Source organism: Canis aureus, chromosome 6 (genome assembly GCF_053574225.1).
Source record: "Canis aureus isolate CA01 chromosome 6, VMU_Caureus_v.1.0, whole genome shotgun sequence".
NCBI classification, from domain to species: domain Eukaryota; kingdom Metazoa; phylum Chordata; class Mammalia; order Carnivora; family Canidae; genus Canis; species Canis aureus.
The window spans coordinates 19,243,646-19,266,462 of NC_135616.1; the positions used below are offsets into that span (position 1 = coordinate 19,243,646).

The window sequence follows — 22,817 nt, forward strand, 5'->3', positions numbered from 1 at the left end:
CACTGGCATTTTTAGGAAATAATACAGACAGATCCTGTGTACCCTTTACTCAGTCCTCCCCAGTGGTGACATCTGGAAGATTAAAAGCACAGTATCACAACCAGGATGCTGACATTGACATGATCAGAATATAGAGCATGTCCATCACCACAGGGATCCTTCATACTGTACTTTTAGAGTCACACCTATTTCCTCCCACCCCCCTCTTCTTAGCCTCAGGCAATCACTAATCTCTTCTCCATTTCTATCATTTTACCATTTCAAGAATGTTATGTAAATGGAATCATCCATTTTATAACCTCTGAGATAGGTTTTTCTCATTTTCCAGAGATTCATCCATGCTGCCCCGTGTATTCTTGGGCATTTATTGCTTTTCATGGCTGAGTAGTATTCCATGGTATGGATGTACCAAGGTGTGTTTAACCATTTGCCCACTGAAGGGCAGCTGGGTAGTTTCTAGATATTATGAATAAACTTCTGCCAACATTTACATAAATGGAGATACCTGGGTGACCCAGTGATTGAGCATCTGCCTTTGGCTCAGGTTGTGATCCTGGGGTCCTAGGATCGAGTCCTGCATCAGGCTCCCTACAGGGAGTCTGCTTCTCCCTCTGCCTATGTCTCTGCCTCTTTCTCTGTATCTCTCATAAATAAATAAATAAAATCTTTAAAGAAAATTTGCACAAAGGATTTTTTTTTTTTTTTTTTTTTGTGAGTGCAAGTCTTTATTTCTTTGGGATAATTGTCCAAAAGTGCAATTACTGGGTTGTATGGTAGTTGCAGGTTTAGTTGTTTAACAAACTGCCAAGCTGTTTTTTTTTTTTTAAGACAGGTAATGAATACCTGATATTTACCAATCGATTGATCAACCCATTTTACTAAGTATTCAGTACCAGGCAAGGTGTTATATGAAATACAGCAAAAGTATAAAGAGCATAAAAAATGGAATGACAGTGTTAAGAGTGGGCTATCGTGCCACTGTTACAAAATGCCTGGGGGCAATCTTGGAGTCTTCAGATAATAAGAACCAATTTCCTTTTTTTAATAGTATTGCCCAATGAGCTTATACATTTTAAAATATTTTTTTTTGTTGGATAATAAGTAGAATGTTTAAAGAAGAGGTAACATAATTTGTGGAAAAAGCTTGGCCTTTCGAATTAGACCACCAGTACTGCCTAGAAGAGGACAGACAGCATCCAGCAGAAGGAAGAGCATGTGCAAAGCCATGTGACAAGGGGGAGGGTAAGGGGTCCAAGGCATGGAAAAGAAGCCATCATGGTCAGAGTGAAGAAATAAGGGTGGGGTTGTGTGGTGTAATATGGTGTGACGTAGACCACTTCTGGGAGACGTGTGATCATTACAAGAGTAGTGGGAAGTCAGTTATTAAGGAGATTTAGGCCTGGGTGGGGGTAGGGACATTGGAACGGTGTGGTCAAATGTGCATTTTTAAAAGAGCACTCAATGCTTGTTGCTAACTGCAGAATAGGCTGGAGGGGATCCTGGGGTGACGGCAGCACTACAAAACCTTAGTTTTTTTCCCCTTAGGAACCAAGGCAAATCTGAAGGAATTCAAGAGAAAAATGAGAGCCCACACAATCAAATCATCATCATCTAATAATGTAGGAGCCCACTGGACTCTAGCAAATGCAGCAGACAACAACCTGGTATCTAGTTACAGCCCTGCCATTTACTGGATGTTTGATTTGGGGCCAGGTAACTAATGCCCTGGCTGTCTGGCCATCTATAACAAAGAGTTCATAATATCTACCCTTCTCCTGATCTGTGAGGATTAGAATGAAGTATGTATGCATCTTGCAGGCAAAGGATAAGCGAAGGGCATTCCAAGGAGTTGTGACAGGAAGAACAGTCTCAGAAGCAAAAAGAGGGTGTATTTTGGATAAATCTTGAGATTTTCTGAGTGGCTTATAGAGTGGAAGCATATACCAGAGCAAGTGTGAAATGTGGGGTGTGGGAAGAGAACAGCGTTGGCCCATTGTTGGCTTGAGGTGAGGCTGAGAAGAGCTTTTCAGGCTGTGGAGGCCAGTGGAGGTTTGTCAGCAGCAGAGTGAGGCGACCAAAGCCATGGTTGAGAAAGATGACTTTGGTGATGGTGTGGAGAATGGGGTGACGGTGAGCGGGCAATAGGTGGCAGAGAGAGCAATAAGCATCTGCAGTGCTCAGGCAGGAGTGGTGAAGGTCTCAGCCCAAAAGGGAAAACAGAGATGGAGGGATGCCTGGAGCTGGTAGCCTTTCTGAGGTAGGTTCTGGAGACTGACTGAATGTGGCAAGTACAGGAGCAGGGAGCAAGGGCAACCTCGACATGTTCAGCTAGGGGAACTTGTGGAGAGTGGTGTTACCAAATGCACAGTGGAAAAAGGAACAGAATTTAAAGAGAAGTTATTAAGTGAGCTCTATGGGCTTGTCCCCATAATTAAAATGAAGATATCTGTAGGTTATGAAAACTGCCATGGCAATTACGGTAAATAGAATAATGAACCCTCCCCAAATGTCCACATCCTATCTCTGAAACCTGTGAACGTGGTACCTTACATAGCAAAGGGACTTTGCAGGTGTGATTAAGTTAAGGGTCTCAAGATGGGGAGATTATCCAGGATTACTTGGATGCACCCCATGTCATCACAAGGATCCTTACAAGACAGAGGTAGGAGAATCAGAGGCAGGGGAAAGAGGGTGTGACCATGGAAGCAAGGGTCAGAGTGATACAGTGGCTGGAAGAGGCCACGAGCCGGGAAGGTGGGCAGTCTCTAGATTTGGGAAAGAGAAAGAAGTGGCTTCTCCCTCAAGCCTCCTGAAAGTTTGCAGTCTAGCCATACCTTTATCCTAGTCTAGTGAAACATTTTGGATGTCTGACCTCCCGAACTATAAGAGTGATACACTTGTGAGAGCCCCGACTACAGGGAGGATCCCAAGACACAAACCTGGGCCATGTCTTGAGATGACAAGACAGGTTGGATACAGGTTTCCTTGGCAAAGGGTCAGAGTGAGTCCAGGATTTGTGTCATCTGTCCAAATGAGGAAGAGGCAGGTGACCGCTGGTGGTTAAAAGTGGCAGGAAACATATCCATGTTTTGGGTGGACTTAGATACCAGGTCAGTACAGCTCAGACAACAAGGTAGGTGCTGTGCTGGGGGACTGAGAAGGTAACCCAAGGGCTGATTCTGAAGGTAACAGGGCAGGCTTGTAGTTACTGAGGTCATTCAGTTGCTTGAGAATCACAGCGACTCAGAAACCAGACCATTTCTGTGAGTTACAGTTATTTAAATGTAAGAAAAATCATCTCCTCCTTTGAGCTATTAAAACTCCAATGAATTGAAATATATAATTATACAATTATTTTGTGGCCCTAGTGGTTATGATTGCGGCTACTGATAATTTTTTTTTCCTCCTGCTTACGGATAGTCTTAGGCTGGTGGAGATGTAAATGTTCCCTGGCAGATGCAAGAAAAAAGGAGGGAATCCCACTTAAGGAAAACCTAAGTCATTCCCAAGTTTATTCAAATCATATTTGAAAAAGAGGAATGGAATTTAGGGGATAAATTGTAACTGCATAAGCCTTTGCTAATAAAAGATTAAGAAGTATGTGGTTTAGCATCTTTTAATTATTTTTCCTAGCATCTTGAATATACAATGTTTGAAATCTCTGGTTGGATCAACATTATTTTGCTCAGAGGTTTGTGGACTTTGCATACTGATTCTTTCCTGTTTCCAAGTACATTTGCTTTTAGGCTATTTTTATTCACTTTAAAGGAATTTTAATAACTTTCTGTTGACAGCATGGACAGCTGGTCTTGAGAATTAAAGAAAATTCACTTGCTGACTGAGGAAGGAAGTGACATCAATGAGCTTCTAAAGTCAGCCCAGAGGGGGAAATTGGTTTGTGAGAGAGTGGCCTTTCATTGCACCGTATTTATCGAGCGATGCCTTGAGATGCAAATTGCTGTATCAATCAAACCTATGGTGCCTACCTCCAACCAACTTAGTGCAAACTGAAGGAACAATGCCCTGAAACTAGTGAGAGGAAAAAGGATGAGGGGTGCAGGAACCTACAGGCTAAGTGAATTACGGGAGCTCATGATCCCCTCTCTCTGGGCTGATACTTCCTTTCCTGTCAAGCCTCAGTTTCTTTGTCTAGAAAATGAGTTTGGTGTAATCTGTTGGTTGAAGTCAGTCTGTTTCTGTGACAGATGGCTACTAAGACCATGTACCAATATATATAGTGTAGACATGTTATCTCTCTACTTTGTCCCAAAGCGTGCTATCAATTGCTTTATATCCCCCACTGAGAGCTATCTGGAAAGAGGGATCCTGAGGTAGTCATATATAGCTACTACCTTGATCTCTCGATACTTTAAACATCAGCATTCAATGTTTATAACTACTGAAGAAAAAGTCAGGCACCCACTGATGGGGACTTTAATTTTTTTTTTTAATTTTTTTTTTAATTTATTTATGATAGTCACAGAGAGAGAGAGAGAGAGAGAGGCAGAGACACAGGCAGAGGGAGAAGCAGGCTCCATGCACCGGGAGCCCGATGTGGGATTCGATCCTGGGTCTCCAGGATCGCGCCCTGGGCCAAAGGCAGGCGCCAAACCGCTGCGCCACCCAGGGATCCCATGATGGGGACTTTAAATAACAATGACAATAGAAAGAACAAGTTAATTGTCATAATAATGAATGACTTAATTCTTCACCACCACCAGAGAATTTCCCTTTGGAGCTACAGTAATCCATTTTTCAAAGATACCTGTGGTGCAAAGGGATTGTGGGTGTAGTGTGGGTTGGGTCATGTAAGCATGCGTGTGAGGCTGGCAGGAAAGTACCTAGATACATTTTATGGTACCAGCTGAAAAATTAGATTGCTATTATTTATTTTTAGCTCACTTAGAAAGTGTTTGATGTGGCTATAGTCACAGTTCAGGAATAAATAATTTGAGTTTGAATTAACGATCAAGTATCAAAGCGAATTTAGTTCGGCCTAAGAGACAGATGCATTAACATTGGTTTCTCTTTCTTGTCTCGAAACATATTTGGGGTATTCAATTAAATTTTCAAATTTTATGAGTTAAATATGTAATTTGATCTATTCAAAAAATATTGGTTAAGTAAATAACGAGCTCTCAATAGCCAGTCTTCAGGCCATAGGATTTTCAGACTATCCCAAGCCTAGAGATGCTTTGACTCTAGCAAAATTCATTCATTTGATCCTACAGCAATATATATTAATGAGCATCTATTCTGGACAATATGCTCGGTGTGCTGGAGGCACAGAAGTAAAGTTGAGGAAGCAAGATGAGCACACAAAACGGCAACCACGTGAAAGCACAGAGCTGTAGGGGGTTATTAGTAAATTGTATAAGGATTCAGATCAGAGTATTTAAATTCTGATATAGTAGCAATGGTGATGGATTCGCTTTCGGGCTTTTCTGGTCTGGGCTTTGCCACTATCAAGTTGTACAGTACTTAGCAAATAACTTTACTCTTCTAGTCTTTGTCTTTGGCACATAATGACAATGTTTCAAGTACAGATGGTTTCTAAGTTTGTTTCTAGTTACTTACGTTCTTTGGCTCTAAAAAGAATGAAGGAAATGGAACATTTCCATAGAATTGGCTCCCTGAAAAAAGAGAAGAGGTCATGTTTGGAAGGGGAACCTGGGCATGCCTCATGGAGGAGACAGCATTTGATCTGGGTAGGACAGCTCCAGAAGCAGGATGGAGGAAAGGAATTTTACCCAGAAGGAAAAGCATGAGCAAAAGCACAGAACCAGGAAGTGCACGGGGCATGTACAGGGAGTAGTAAACCGTTGCCTTGACTTCAGTGGAGTCTGTAAATGAGTGAGGAGTAAGGGGCAAGGCAGAAATCTGCGTAATAAACCAATGTCACAGAGGGCCCTAAATACTTAGGGAGAGATTTTGACATTTGTTTCATCAGGGAGCTCTAGAAGATTTTTGAGTCAGAAATTGTTTAAAACTGTTTAAAAATTAATCTAAGTGCTATGGCTTGAGAAAGGGGGTGGGGTAAGAATGAAGGTGAATGTGACACACTTGGTGAGTAGAGTGGACGTAAAAATTCAGACGGGGGTGCTGGGGCAGTGGGACAGCGGGAAGAAAGGAATTAAAGATTCCTTTAGAACTTTTTTGTTCTTGCTTTGTGTGTATTTTTTTATTTTCAATTTTTTTAATCCAAGTATAATTAACAAATAGTATTATATTAATTTCCGATCTATAAGTACAATGAATGATTCAACATTCTATACCTTACTCAGTGCTCAAAATTAACCAAGATCTTTAGCTTAAGTTACTTGGGAGAAGATGTGCTTCATGCAGAAGTGGAAACAAGGAAACAGAGCCAGTTTAAAGGAGAAAATTTGGTGAGTAATGGTGGAGGTGGGATCATCAGCTCAGTTCGGTGCTGGTGAAGTTAAAATGCCAGTAAGACATCCTAGGGGAGGCGCAAGGTGAGTTCAGGAAAGAACTCAGTATCAGGCAACCTTCTGCGGAGAGCTGATGGGAAGCTTCAGGATGAGAGACTCATCTTACAGCAGAGGGAGGGAAATAAATACCAAATTACTTTGGGAAACAGTTGTATTTGTATTTGAGTGGTTTGATGTCTCCTCAGGTAATGGAATTCAATGTTTACCTCATCTGCAGCCAATATGAAGAGACACTGTCTCTAGGCTAAACTAAGCTAATACTCAGATTTACTATCAGGGACCAGCAAGTTAGAAGTCTGGTTTCAGAGCCTATGTTCTCACTGGTCCTGGGTCCGAATCAAAGGCTATGACTTCTGACACCCGTCCAATGAGTGTTTTTTCTTTAACACCAAATAATTAACTTAGTTCTTCATGAATGCTGCCTGGGTATCTCACAACTTTAACTCGGTTTTGACACCATCTACCTGAAAAGAGTGTCAGATCCCATATATTAAGGGCTCAGCTCTACAAGACTACCCCTTGCCCCCCACTTTAGATGCCAGTTGTTAGTCTAGATGGTCCTCTGTGCTTTTGACTGACCAGCTATAGATGGAAGGTGCCAATAACCCCCTTCTTGCCTTCTTGAGTTTAATTTGCTGGAGAGGTTCACAGAACTAAGAAATATTATATATATATATATATATATTTTTTTTTTTAATAATAAATTTATTTTTTATTGGCGTTCAATTTGCCAACATACAGAATAACACCCAGTGCTCATCCCGTCAAGTGCCCCCCTCAGTGCCGGTCATCCATTCACCCCCACCCCCGGCCCTCCTCCCCTTCCCCACCCCTAGTTCGTTTTCCAGAGTTAGGAGTCTTTATGTTCTGTCTCCCTTTCTGATATTTCCTACCCATTTCTTCTCCCTTCCCTTCTATTCCCTTTCACTATTATTTATATTCCCCAAATAAATGAGAAGATATAATGTTGGTCCTTTATATTTATTGGATTACTGGCTTATTGTAAAAGGATATCACTTAGGAATAGCTCGATGGAAGACACACAGGGCACAGTACGTGGGAAGGGGGTTGGAGTTTGCACGCTTTCTGGACACACTACTCTCCCTGAATCTGCACTGTTCACCAACTCACCAACTCAGAATTTCTCTGAACTCTGTTCTTTTTTTTTTTTTTTTTTTTTTTAATGGAGACTGCACTGCATAGCTATGATTGATTAAATCACTGACCATTGGTGAGGTGCACTTAAAGAAAAATTTTTCTTTCAAATTCAAACAAGATTTTAAGCCAAACAAGATTTTTTTTTTTTAAAGAGCAATACTAAACTGGAACACTGGTTAATTCTTACTGAACTTTCAGGGTACTGGAAACTTCAGACAGCATATATGGATCTTTTCTCAATTACCTCTTTTCCATACATCAACACTTGCTCACTTAAGGTTAGCACTAGCTGAAAGGATTGTTAATGTGCTATAATTGTTGTCAATCTTGCAGCTCTTTGTACATGATGTAAACATATCTCTAGAGAGTTTGTTAGGATAGTGTAGGTTACGGTTTCTGTGGAGAGAAAGGTGAAGGCTATGGTTTTTTTCAGTGGTCCCTCTGTATGATCTGGGGTCACGCTGTGGCATGCGGTGGGTCTGTGGTTCAGGCAACAGAAACCAGGTGTAAATGGGCAGCTTTTAGGTGGCTCCATGTGGCATCATTTTCCCAGTATCAACCTACAAGACATTGTCCTGTACAATATGAACCAGAGGGGATAGATGCATGATTTTTATATTTTTATTTCATTTCCCTAATAATTTGCATATTTTTTGGCATTTGGGGAATTTTGTCATTTGTTTTTTGTTTGTTTTTTTACATTTCAGAGTTCCTAAGTATCTCCTCATCACCCCTCCTAGCCCAGGGGTGGGGGTGAAGAGTGAGGGGTTGGGGATGGGGAGGAGAGTAGGAGAGCAGAGGGAGGTGTCATAAGTCAATTCTATGGTGGGAATCCTTTTTTGATACCCAGGAAATGGTGGAAATCATGAAGCTCAACATGATCTATGGCTGTACCCCAGTGAATTCTTCTTTCATCTGAGACTTACATCATTAAAATTAATTAGGGGGAAGTTATTTAATAATTATTTGACTCAAAGCTGGCTTCTTGCTTTTTGTAAGAAAAGATTTTAGGGTTTTAAAGCTCATCTTTTTTTGTTTTTTTTTTTTTTTTGTTTTTACTTAGGAAAACATGTTTATTATTCTGTTTCTCAATGGTGACAGAATAATTTTTTGTTATTTTTCCTTCCTTTTGGAAAATTTATATCTCTGGTTAAGTTTGGTTGGTGCTGTGAAAGTAATAATTTGAACAAGGCACTTACCCTCAAAAATCCCTAAACCATTTTATACATGAATTTTTATATGATTTTTTTTTTATTTTATATCTCTCATTCTGGGATGCCTGGGTGGCTCAGCGGTTGACCATATGCCTTTGGCTCAGGGCGCGATCCTGGAGACCCAGGATCAAGTCCCACGTCGGGCTCCCTGCATGGAGCCTGCTTCTCCCTCTGCCTATGTCTCTGCCTCTCTCGCTCTGTCTCTCTCATGAATAAATAGAATCTTTAGAAAAAATAAATCTCTCATTCTTTCTTTTTCCTTGAGAGAACAGAAGACATAAACCTTTAGAGTTTTATGGTACAGGCAAATAATATTAATTCTGCTAGAGTGCCATAGTGAGTGGTCACATCAATATAATTCTTACATTTAAAACAGTAAATAGTATACATAAGAACTTGAGATGCTAATTTATTTCCTCCCACTGTCTTGCCGTTCCATCATGTTAGGATCAATAATATTTTGGTAGTTTGAATCATCAATTACAATCTTATATAACCAGAAAGTCCCTTCTTCTTGACTTTGTTTAAATTTGCTACTTTATAGAGATTTTCTTCTATGTCTGTTAGAGAATACTTGCTATATAAAAACTAGTTATAACAGCATAATGCTGGTTCTCAAATAACCAGATATATTATGTTTATTCTGTAACAACACTGACCTAGGAAAAGTCCCTTTCAGAAAGTAGCCTGTGAATACTTCTCATTGCTACCTGAGATTTCTTTCACACACATCAGAGCATTTCCAAAATCTAGATCAGTTTTAAGAATGAGCTATTCAGCAATGATCATAGAAAGTTAATTCAATGCCCTTGACTATAAGCAAGACATTTAAAATCCATAAAAATCTCATCATGGCCATTATATTGAGATGATTTTCAGAAGGACTGGGGTAGAGGCAGAGGACAAGTGAGGACACCATTTCAGGGCCCTTGGAGAGAGACAAGGAGGTCCCGAGGAAAAGCAAGTGGTGTTGGGATGTAGAAGAAGGACCTATTCCTGAAAGGTGCAGCAGGTTAAGGTAACTATTTGACAGAGTAGTGAAAGGGAGAAATCAGGATAGTTAGCAGTTTCCAGGGTTGGTGTCCACTTGGATGGTGATGCCGTCCAAGGAGCAGTTTTAGAGTGTAAGATAATGCATTCTGATTTATAGGTGTTTTAAATATCTGTGGGACTTTTAGGGAAGAGACGTCTAGAATGAGAAGAAATGGGGTTAGATGTGATCAGAGGAAGAGGTGCTCAGAAAGATAAAGAGAGTGGTCAGAAAGGTATAAGAAATTTGACAAGGGTGTGATATCAAGGACGTTAACAAGTCAGGAAGGATCCAGTCTTCATTGCTGGCAGTAGGACACAATGACAACCCCTTGAGAGGAGAATTTGTCAACATCTAACAAAATGTCTTAACAATTTGCCCTGTGTCAACCTTTTGACTCCTATTTCTAGATCTGTCCTTGAAGATATACCTGTGCAATATAAAAAGTATATGCACATGGGTGTTCATGACAGCATTACAAAAAGTAACAAAAGACAACAAATAAACCATTAGAAACAACTATAAGGGGGTACCTGGGTGGCTCAGTGGTTGAGCGTCGGCCTTTGGCTCAGGCTGTGATCCCGGGGTCCTGGGATTGAGTCCCACATCAGGCTTCCCTCAGGGAGCCTGCTTCTCCCTCTGCCTATGTCTCTGCTCTCTCTACGTCTCTTATGAATAAATAAATAATATATTTTTTTAAAGAAATAACTATAAGTACACCCACACAGTAGAAAACTACTTATTTATAAAAACATAGGATGGAAAATCTCTCTGAGATAGAACATGAATATATCTATATGGGTACATTTGCAAAAGAACCATAGAGGGAGCAAACCAGAGACTACTGAAAATACTTCCTTACAGGGAAGGGTGTGGGTGAGTCGGGTGGAAGAGAATATGTTCGGGAATAAGACCTCTCTGAGAACACATTTTAATAGAGTCATGACCTTTGAATCACATAAATACTTTTCATATCCAAAATATGATGCTATCAATCTACGTCTCCACACAGTGTTCTCTGCTGCGTCATGTTGGCTCCCTTTAAGTATTTGACCGTCTCTCAATACATTACTTAAAGATAGACTCCTCTCCCACTTCCTGGGACACCACAGACACTGAGTCTATTTCTACATCTTATCTTCCTCCAGCTGTACAACTTTAGTTAAGCCTGGCAGTATCTTCAAGCTTCTAGAAGTCTGCAGCCTGGTAAATCATTACTGGGACTAGTCATAAAAGCTAATGCTGGTGCTCATTACCAAGCCATTTGGGTCGATTTTTTGAGAACTCAGAGAATGAAAAGATTAGCTGCCTTCAAGCTCCCCCAGCTGTTCAAATAGAATAACTTCACGGAGCCCTAGGGTGCTGGGCGGCACAGATTCAAGCTTGTATTTTTAAAGAGCATTAAAAAAAATAAGTGAAACAACTCCTTATGTGTCTCTTCAAATGTATACACTTATTGCAACTTAAAGAATATTCTGTAATGGTAGAAAGTCGTGATTAAGAGCACAGACGTGGGTGTCAGACATATACGAGTTCCAGCACACACCTGTGTAATCTCGAACAATTTACTTAGCATCTCTAACCCTTGTTTCTAAACCTTGTTTCTCTAAAATGGGGATTATCTGAACAATACCTACCTCATGAGGTTTTCATGAGGAATGAATGACATAATGCTTGTATCATAATTAGCACAATGCCTGGCACATAGTAGGTGCTCAATAAATGTAGCCACTTTCATTATGTACAGTATCTCTTATTACAATTATAAGAAGGATAGTGGAAATGATTATATGCAACCCAAGCATTTATAGCCAGGGCAGCCAAATCCTGGTCTTATAAGAAGAAAATTTTAAATATATTTAGAGAGAAATAATAAACTTCATTTAACATGAGAATATTTAAGCAGAACTGAGATCTTGATGTAGCTAACACAAACTGTAGTAAAAGTTTTAGAACATTTACTCAAGTTCTAAAGTTTTAAGAACACTGGAGAAGAGAGAAAGACAAATACTGTATGATCTTAACTTCTATGTGGAATCTAAAAAAAAAAAAAAAAAAAAAAAGAAAAGTCATAGAAAAAAGATCAGACATGTGGCTACCAGAGATAGATGGTGCTGGTGGTTGGGGTGGGATGACTGGAGAAAGGTGGTCAGTCAAAAGGTATAAACTGCCAGTTATAAGATAAACAAGTACTGTGATGTACCGTACGAGATGATGACTACAGTTAACTCTGCTGTATTATATACAGGAAAGCTGTTAGAAGAGTAAATCCTAAAGTTCTCATCACAGGAGAAACACTTTTTCTTCTTTCTTTTGTTCTTGCTGTCTCTATATGAGATGATGGATGGTACCTGAACCTATGGTAATAATCATTTCACAATATATGTAAATCAAGCCATATGCCGTATAACTTATACAGTGATGTGTGTCACTTATTTCATAATACAAGCAGAAAAAAATTGAAGAACACATCTAAATCCATATCATGTCCTTTATTCCATTGCTCACTTTTAATTTAGCCACTAATTAAGAAATTAGTGCGAAAATTTATAGATTTACTTAGAGGCAGCTCTTGTCTTGTATGTTTCCGTTAACTGCCTTCCCAAGATATTGGTTATACAGAGTGTACGTTCGTTCTCAACCACCCATCTGGTTCCTGGACTGGTGCCTAGAAAGGCCTGGCTGCTTCTGCTTGGGTCTGTTTCGGTCTGTTTGCACCTGTCCTAGACAGGGGGCTGGGAGGCTTTTGTGGTCAGCACCTCTGCAAAGGACAATCATGCATTCCTGCGAATGCAGGCAGGGAAAGAAGGCACTTTTCTTTTTTAACCTCCAGAAACAAATACCATTTCAAATTTCAAATTTCTTTTTCCTACTTAGTATACATCACTTATATGTGTTTTCTTTTTCTTGATGCATAAGTGAGAAAAATCAAAGCTAGGTCCAGATCACAGTAGTGGACAATCCAGTGTTTCTCATGGCTGAGCTTCTCAGGAGGGCAGAGAGAAGAGGAAACAGCCATGCCAAGTTCCTGACCGCTGACCACTCCCCCCAAACTGCAGCTCCCAGGGATCCAGACCCTTGGCCCTTGCACCTCCAGCAGCCTTGTCTGCTTGCCACACAAATGTACGTGCTTTCCACACTAGTAACACCACCTTCTACGTGATGTGGAAGAGGATGGAAGCCTGTGTGGCAGAAGGAGCAGCTCTGAGTGCTGCCCTTCTAGAACACAGCCAAAGGACATGTGTAGGGCTGAACCTGTGCTTCACTGTATGGCACATGGAGGGAGCATGAGGTGACCACGTGGAGAAAGAGGGGATCCAACAGATGAATGTGCAGGGAAAGATGTAAGAGGGGAAGTCTTCATGCCTAGTGGCCAGTCAAGAAGGCAGGAGCTTTCATCTGGAAAATAAGAGGCACACCTCTTTTTTCACGTTCTGAAGACTTTATTTCATGACTTATTGTCCAAAGTCAACATCTTCTTGAGAAGCTTATTTAAAACAACTTAAAACTTAATATGAAGAATCATTCCCAATTAATAGCACTGGGCCAGGCATTATTTGGGTTTAAAATTGTAGCTGTGACAAGCCTTGGAGCCTCAGGTGAGGAGGCTCACCTGGTTGGTGTGAAGTAACTCAGAGTGGCGCCTGGAAAGTGTTATTTCCACCTGCAAGAGCAGTCGTTTGCCGGGAGTACAACCAGTTGATAACTATGTGAGGACTTGTGTATGGAAATCTGAGTGAACTGGCAACATATTATTCATTTACTCCAGTAACATTCCCGGCTTTTTATAGATCGGAACCCCTGGGCAGCAGGCCATCTGGCTTGCCCTTTCATCTGACCCTGGCCTGTGGCATGGGCTTTGGCATGCACAGATCTGAGTTCAAGTTTGAGCACTGCCACTCATTAGCTGTGCCACCTTAGGCAAGTTATTTAACATCTTTAAGCCACGAATGCAAATCAGAGATGTGGAAAATAATGGGATGACTTCGGGTGTTGCATGAATAATGTGTGCCAAGGGCCTAGAAGAGCTTAGCCCACCTTCACTCTTCTCTTTACCTCCTGCAACTACAGTACAAAGTACCTGGAAAGTTAATGGTAGCAAGCTCTTATGTTAGTACCATCAGATGCTGAATACCTTCACAGGGATCAGACAGGCTTGTGGCCGGCTGGTAGGACTAGCCAGATACTCAGGTGGGAAACATCTCCTAGCAGGACAAGAAAGGATATTGAAGAAGTGAACATGAAGGTAAAAAAAACCCTGCTGGAATTCTGACTCTATCAGTGAGATGAGATTGGCAACCAGAACAGAACAACTGTATATGATCTATTTCAGTCTGTTAGCAAAAATCTGAAATTTATTCATAATGCTGCCTTTATCCTTTTTAATAATTGTTATGTTCCTTCCAAAGTCTCCAGCATTCCCAACTGATGGACCCAACCGATCACTTAATGTAGGAAAATTCAAATTGTTAATAATTCCTAATAAGAAATTTTTTGGAAGGTCATCTGGGTGGCTCAGTTGGTTGAGTGTCTGATGGTTTGACTGATTTCGTTGGCTCAGGTCTTGACCTCATCGGTTGTGGGATGGTGCCCTATGACTGACTCCTCCCTTCGCAGGACGGAAAGATCCTCTCTCTCTGTCCCTGTTCCCACTCATGGGCACATGCTCACTTTCTCGCTCTAAAAATAAACAAATCTTTAAAAAAAGAACTTTTTGGTAAGCTTAAGAGATGAAATACTTTATAACAACTATGATTTCTATGACCACTATTGTAAAAAAATCAAAGTTAAACTGCAATGGATAGGATACTTTCAATTTTTCTAAAGAGATCACCTGTATTTATTTTTATTTTTTATTATTTTAAAGATTTTATTTATTCATTTGAGACAGAAAGAGAGAGATAAAGATAAAATGAGCAGTGGGGAGAATCAAAGGGAGATGAGAAGCAGACTCCCGCTGAGCAGGGAGCCCAGTGAGGGGTCGATCCCAGGACCTGGAAATCATGACCTGAGCTGAAGGCTGATGCTTAACCATTTGAGCCACCCAAGTGCTCCTAAAGAAGTTGCTTTTAAACCCTTGGAAAAAATCAGGCACAGCAAAAGTGAGTCAAAGCCTTGAAAAATTATGTCTTGTCTTACACTCTGAAACAGAAATCTACATCCATTTTAAATTGCAAGAATTTTAATCTAGTACTTTGGGGATTCAAAAATTTCATTTCCCTGCCTTAAATTCTTTTAAAACAACATGATAAGAACACAAATACTGTACTTAGTATTTCTTGATTTAAACTGAATCCTTGATAAAATGCTGATACTGGTTTAGAATCTGGCTCGGCCTCACACATCCTCATCCATTTGCACGCACATGCATGGACATACACATGTACACATATATAGTTGTTTATAACTGTTTGGCCTTCCAAAGAATTAATCACAAATCTTCCTGTTATGGCAAGATGTCTTCACAGCTGTCCTATCAATTTCCTAGTCTCCCTTGGTGATGCTGGAAAGGATCCTAAGTTGGTATCAACTAAACAGGTGAAGGGCAGTTGGCTATTTTGAGGCACATGAATTATTTTAAAAGTTTAGGTTCTCCCTAGTGAGTTTTTTGGTGATCATTGGTGATAAGAAAACAAGACTTTAATTCTTCCTTTCTATGAAGGATTTATGGAAATTCCTGTACAAGTTTAAAAGATTCTGGAATGCTACATAATCTAATGCTCCAGTTGGCAGATGTCTTGGGCTAGCCTGAGGAGTCAAATAATTTTAATCTCAGGAATAATCAAGCAAACACTCCAGAAACACTGGTTGGGGGGACAGGTCAAAAGGATAGTGTGAACTAAATGTTGAGGGCTTTATTTCTTCTTTTATGAAATTCTAAAAGTAGTCATATTCCCTGTGAAAAGATTTCCACTATTAAGAAAGTACAAAGAGGAAATTAAAAGTGTCACCTTACTCCCAGTCCTGCTCCCCGCGGGAAGCACAATTAATAGCTTCTTGTACAACATTCTGAAAGTTTTGTTGCACATGCAAGGATTTTTACATCTGTCTTTTAATTTTTTTTTTAAGTAGGTTCCATGCCCAATGTGGAGCTCAATGTCGGGCCTGAACTCACAACCCTGAGATCATGACCTGAGCTGATAAGCGAAATAAGTGAATCAGAGAAAGACAGTTATCGTATGATCTCACTCATATGTGGAATTTAAGAGACATAACAGAGGATCATAAGGGAAGAGAGGAAAAAATAAAACAAGGTGAATCAGAGAGAGAGAGAGAGAGAGAGAAAGACAAACCATAAGAGACTCTTAATTGTAGGAAACAAACTGATGGTTGTTGGAGGGGAGGTGAGTGAAAAGATGGGATAATTGAGGGATGGACCTTAAAGAGAGCAGGTGATGTAATGAGCACTAGGTGTTATATAAGACTAATGAATCACTACCTCTATCTCTGAAACTAATAATACATTATATATTAATTGTAATTAAATTAAAAAAAGACCTGAGCTGAGATCAAGATTCAGATGCTTAACTGACTGAGTCCTCCAGCTGCCCCTTTTTGCTTTTGAACATCAGTGCTCCTATGCTATGTGTGCTCTGTAGCTACATCTGTTTTTTCTTTCATTTAACCCGCATTTTAAACTTCTCTTTGAGGGTCCATATAGATACACCCTGTCATTTTTAATAATTGCATTGTATTCTACTGAATAGAAGACCTGTCACCTTTCAAACAGTTTAGAAATTTCATACTTACAACCAGTTTGTCAATGAACTTTCTTTTATCTTTATGTACTCATATAGGTTATTCTGTAGGTTAAATTCTTAGAGTTTGAATTGCTTGGCCAAAGGGTATGTCAATGTAAAATTCTGGTCGTTAAAGGACTATGAATATAGTTACACAAATTTACATCCCCCGCTAACCATGTATGACAGTATGTTTTTCCCACATCCTCTAGCTGTTAACATTGTTGAGCTTTGAAATCATATTGCCATTGCTAACTCATGGATTTAACTGGAATTCAAAAAATTGCAAGTGAGAAAAAAAATCGCAAAAACTATTATGAGTGAGGTTGACACTTTTACGTTTACCAATCATTGGTGATTATCTTTGAGAGCTGTCCATTTTCCACACATCTACTTCTCATCTTTTCATTTGTAATAGCTTATTGCACATCAAATTCATTTAGATATTTGTGTGCAAATTCTGAAGAATTTTTAACTCTTCGCTGTCTTTCAACTTGGATCACGGAAAATATATTTTGTGTGAATGTTTTTACTATTTGTGAAGTAAACTGATTAAATTTTCTACTGTGCTACATGCATTTCATGCTGTTCTTAGAATGTGTTGCTTAATCCACGGCTATTTTAAAAAGTCAGCTATTTTCTTCCAGTACTTTTACAATTTGTTATTTTTGACTTATCTTAAGCTTGGACATGCTTGAAATTTATTTTGGTGCAATGCTTAAGTAAAGGAGTTGAGTCTCTGATCATCTCCACTCTGTTGAGTATTTATCTATTCTTGATTGAATTCATGCACCTTTGTGTTTTAATGCTTTACTATCTAGTCTTCCTTCTTTATTCTCCCTCACCCCCATTAATTCCTAAATAATGTAAAGGCATGAAAGCCTCTATGCAGGCAGAAGGTGACGTCTGGTTGATAATATATATTTGGCAATTTGGCTTTGCAAATGAAAATGGTTTTATTCTACAAAATCGTTTTTGAAAGACTGCAGCCAGCCACTGCTCTCAACTTTGAGGACAGAGCAATGGATAAGAACGAAAATGTCCATGTTCTTACCGAGCTTACATTATAGACGGGGGCAAGGGTAGATAATCGGTAAATTAACAAATATAGAATATCATATTGTGCCAGGAAGTGGCATGAAGAAAATAAATTATGGTGGTGACACTTAGCAAGAGGGAGGAGGGAGGTATCTTAGATCAGCTATTTGGGGAAGGTTTCCGAGTGACATTTGAGCATCGCTCTAAGTTACTTAAGCTCATATCTGATTTCTTTCTCAACAGCTTGACCTTGACACTTCAGAGTCTAAAACAGAGTTTGTTATCTTTCTCTTAAAATCTGTTCCCCTCTGGCCTTCCTCATTTTGATCAGTGCTATCATTAAATCTCGAAGTCACTCAGACCCTAAAACCTTCAGGTCAGCCTGGCTTCTTTCTTTCCTTACCTAGCCAGCCTGTCAGGAGGTCTCTGGCACCTTCTCTAGGACACCTTTGACATCCGCCTCCTCCATGCTGTGGCCAGTCCTGTGGCACGTGCTTTCAGTTTCTCACAACAAGATGACTGAATCCGCCTCCAAATGGGCCTCTCTGATACAGATGCAATGAAATGTCGGGACACCTGCACCCCGATGTTTCTAGCAGCAATGTCCACAATAGCCAAACTGTGGAAGGATCCTCGGTGTCCATCAAAAGATGAATGGATAAAGAAGGTGTGGTCTATGTATACAATGGAATATTACTCAGCCATTAGAAATGACAAATACCCACCCTTTGCTTCGACGTGGATGGAACTGGAGGGTATTATGCTGAGTGAAGTAAGTCAATTGGAGAAGGACAAACATTATATGGTCTCATTCATTTGGGGAATATAAATAATAGTGAAAGGGAATAGAAGGGAAGGGAGAAGAAATGGGTAGAAAATATCAGAAAGGGAGACAGAATATGAAGACTCCTAACTCTGGGAAATGAACTAGGGGTGGGGGAAGGGGAGGAGGGCAGGGGGTGGGGGTGAATGGGTGACGGGCACTGAGGGGGGCACCTGACGGGATGAGCACTGGGTGTTATTCTGTATGTTGGCAAATTGAACACCAATAAAAAATAAATTTATTATTAAAAAAAAAAAACGGGCCTCTCTGCCCTCCACCTTTCAACCCCTGCTCACCCTGCTGTAATATTAACCACCCACAGCTTTCTGATAAAAACTTTTGAACTGCCAGTGGAAAACATTTTTGCCTACAGAATGAAACAACAGATTTCTTCCTCTTGGATTCAAGATCCTGCGAAATCTGCACAATTTTCAACTCCTCTATCCAAATTGACACCTACTCTCTGCCAGGTACGATTCTAAACACATATAATATATGTTAACACATATATTAACTCACTTAGGCCTCACGACAATGCTCTGACGCAGATACTACTATGCTTCTTATTTTACAGATGGAGCTGTCAAGGCCCAGAGAAGTTAATTGACTTGTCTAAAGCTGTGGAGCCAGCACATAGACAGCCAGGATTTTAATGGAGCCAGTCGAGCTCTACTGCCTGGCCTCTGACCAGAGTGGTATATGCTATCTTCTACAATTTCAGAATCTGTTCCTGCTTGTGTGTGATTGATGCTACTCCTCTAGGCAAGGATACTCTCTTCCTAGCTCTATTTCTGCTTGTCCAAGTCCTCAAGGCCCAGCTGGGGTAGCCTGCCATTCCCACCTCTTGCCAGCCTCATCCTTAGTGGGTGACCCCATCTGTGAATTCTCAAAACAATCCTGTGATGTCACCTACTACCACATAGTGGCAATTGTGATATTGTCTACGTGTTCTGTTCTTGCAACTAGACTTCTAACTATAATAAGGCAGATGTGGTGGCTTATTTCTCTGGGCCCTTAAGAAAGACTTAGCTCATACAGTAGGTACTTAGGGTTGAATATTGTAGGGATTGGTCATAGAGCACTTTGTGGAATCCTGTATCCAGATATTATTGGCTTTAGTATGTTTAAATTTAAGACACGCCATATAAAAACTTGTGAATAAGGACAGAGAAATTCACTCAGCAAATGCTTACTGAGCATCTGCTGTGCACCAGGCTTTGTTCTAGTCCCTGGGATGCATCAATGAACAAATGAGACTCAGTCAGATGAGGCCAGGTGATGTGATAACAAATGATCACCAAGTCATAGTAGCTTAAGATGAAAGGTTTCTTTTCTTTCTTTTCTTTTCTTTTCTTTCTTTCTTTCTTTTCTTTCTTTCTTTCTTTCTTTCTTTCTTTCTTTCTTTCTTTCTTTTTTTAAAACTTTTTAATTGGGTGTGTGTGTGTGTGTATATATATATATATAAAATTTACCATTTAGTCATTTTATATTTAATTGTGCAGTCCAGTAGCACTAAGTACATACACGTTGTGTAACCATCACTATTCATCTCTAGAACTTTTTCATCATTCCACACTGAAACTGTATCCATTAAAAAGTAGCTCTCTATTCCCCCCTCTCATGTTTGCAAATCTTTTTAAAATTTAAATTAAATTAATTAACATATAATTGGTATCAGAGGTAGAGGTCAGCACTGGGTATTATAAGGTAGATGAATCACTGACCTCTACCTTTAAAAAGTTTATTTCTTCATTATGTTTTCTTGGTGGTCAGGGAGATTTTGCTCAACTCACTCACTCAGGGACCCAGCCCAATGGAGCAACCTCCATTTTGAAAGGTGTCAGGAGGAGGGAATGTGGTAGAGAGTATGCTGCCCTTGAAAGGCTCCAACCAGACATGGCACACATCCTTTCTGCTCTTCTGTTGGCCAAAAAAAGCCACACAGCCTTTTCTGTATCCAAGTAGTCAGGAAAATAGCCTCCTACAGTGGACTTGGAAAGAGAGCCAGATGTCAGTGGATGGCTGTCACGGTGACACACAAAGATTTCTGCCTTTTGGAACTTACTCTACACTCTAGAGGGGGATGCAGACAATGAGTTATAGACACAATAGGTAAGTAAACCATAGAATATGTTAGAAGATGATAAGTGCAGGCTCCTGGGTGGCCCCAGGTTAAGTAGCTGCCTTAGGCTCAGATCATGATCCCGGGGTCCTGGGATTGAGCTCCTTAGTGAGCTCTCAGCAGGGAGCCTGCTTCTCTCTGCCCCTCCTCCAGCTCGTGCTCTCTCTCATTGGCTTGCTCTCTCACTCTCTCAAATAAATAAATAAAAAACCTTTTAAAAGAAAGAAGATGATAAGCGATATGGAGTAAGAACAGGTAGAGGGGGCAAAGGAGCTGTAGTAGAGATGGCGGCAAACTGCATGCAGTGCATACTCGGGTGTCCATCAGGGCAGTACCATTGAACAAGGACTTGATAGAGGGGAAGCAGTTAGTTAGGGCTATCCAGAAAAGAGGGTTCCGGATGGAGGGAGTAGCAGGGAGCCCACAATGACAACGTCTCTGTATCTGAAGAACAGCAATGAAGCTGGTATGGCTGGGGCAGATGGGGATGGGCAGGCGCCTAAATGCTGAGGCCAGGGCACATGGGGCCTTGGGAGCCACTGTGGAGATCCTGGCTTTTATGCTGAATGACACAGGGAGCCATGGCAGGGTTTTGAGCAGGAAAGTAACGTACTGCATTTAACTTCAAAAAGGATCTGCATTAAGAAGGAACACTTGGAGGGTGAGCGGCTGGTGCAGTAATCTAGGTGAGAGCTGAAGGCAGTTCACAAGGGCCGATGGCACTTCTCCTTGCCGATCTCTGATCACAGATTCCCTTTTGGGTGTGTGCACGTTTTAAAATGCGGTTTTAGTTTCAAATGCTGCACAGCACTGAGATGAAACACGGTTTCTTCCCACGGCCCCCACGATGGCCTCTGCCTTCCCCTAGCCTCCACCTCTGACACCTGGTTCACTAACTTCCACCATGCTGGCCCCCTTTCCATCACTTGATGACCTTTGAGTTCTTTCCAGCCTCGCTGACATGCCCTTCACCCAGGGCACCCTTCTCCTGTTCAGTTCAAATGTCTCATGGGAGGGAGGATTTCCCTGACCAGGTAGCTTAAGGGAGGACTTGATTGTCCTTGGTCCCATCCCTCTGTGCACTTCTTTCAGGGTTCCCTTTACAGTCTGCAGTCCCAACAATTCATTTTATCACAATTTAACTCCTGGTTAATTGCTTCTCACTACTCTAATGTAAGTTTCAGTGACCAAACAGCTGGGACTGGGTCTGTCTTGTTCTTTTTTGTTTAATTTTTAAATATTTATTTATTTATTCACAGAGAAAGAGGGGGATGGGGGCGAGAGAGAGAGAGAGAGAGAGAGAGAGAGAACAAGCAGGGGAGCAGCAGAGGGAGAAGTAGGCTTCCCACCAAGCAGGGAGCCTGATGTGGGGCTCGACCCCAAGATCACAACCCAAGCCGAAGACAGATGATTTACCGACTGAGCCACCCAGATGCCCCTGGTCTGTCTTGTTGTAAGTGGAATTCCCAGCATCTTCAATAGCACCTGGCAGCATGAGGCACCTGAGTAGGGTGTGCATGAAGAAATGAATGAATGAAGAGTCCCAAATGATAAGCTGGAATCAGTGAGGCAAAGACATAGGTGAGTGGATAAAAGGTCCTAGGGGAATTTAAAGAGATTTTCAAGTATCTTAAAAAATTCTAGGAGGTGATGCTTTAGATGGTGAAGTGTTTTTTCAAACTCCAGACCGGATGCCATCACTCTGAGCATGCTGGGCGCTTACCATAGTCTGTTTTTATGATCTGCTTTTGTATCTGTTTCCTCTACCAGGGGCTACATATTATTCTTCCTTTTATCCTGGTGCCTAAGTGCTTGACAAATACTTTTTGTACCAAACTGTACTGACTACTCATGTCTTCTTACTCTGTCATGCTGAGCCCTCTAATTAGATCCTTATTAAAAATAAAATCTTATCATGAATCTTGTAGGGCCTTTGTGGAAAGAAACTTTGCATGCATGCCATGATCTTTCAGACACATTGAGATGGTTCTAATCAAGCCACCATCTGGGCCACATGTTTTATTAGCTCAATTATGTTGTGTTCCATCAATTTGTGTCAATATTACAAAATGTGAAGTATAAGATTTGAGCTATGATCTATGACATAGATCTCCCTGCGATGTCTATTTCCCTCTTGAAGTTTTAAAGCCCAATACATTTTGAAATGAAAGAAATCTGGGACTAATTAAATGAAAATCAGGGCTAGAGATAGATGGTGGACACTGGTAGGCATTCGAGCA

At 40.7% G+C, this 22,817-nt stretch overlaps 1 protein-coding gene across 4 annotated transcripts in view; it reads right to left on the reverse strand.

Moving 5' to 3' along the window:
• The window catches only part of CHST9 (carbohydrate sulfotransferase 9), a 241,549-nt gene that overhangs the window by 36,051 nt on the left and 182,681 nt on the right, over window positions 1-22,817 (reverse strand). The gene's annotated exons all lie outside the window — the stretch shown is intronic.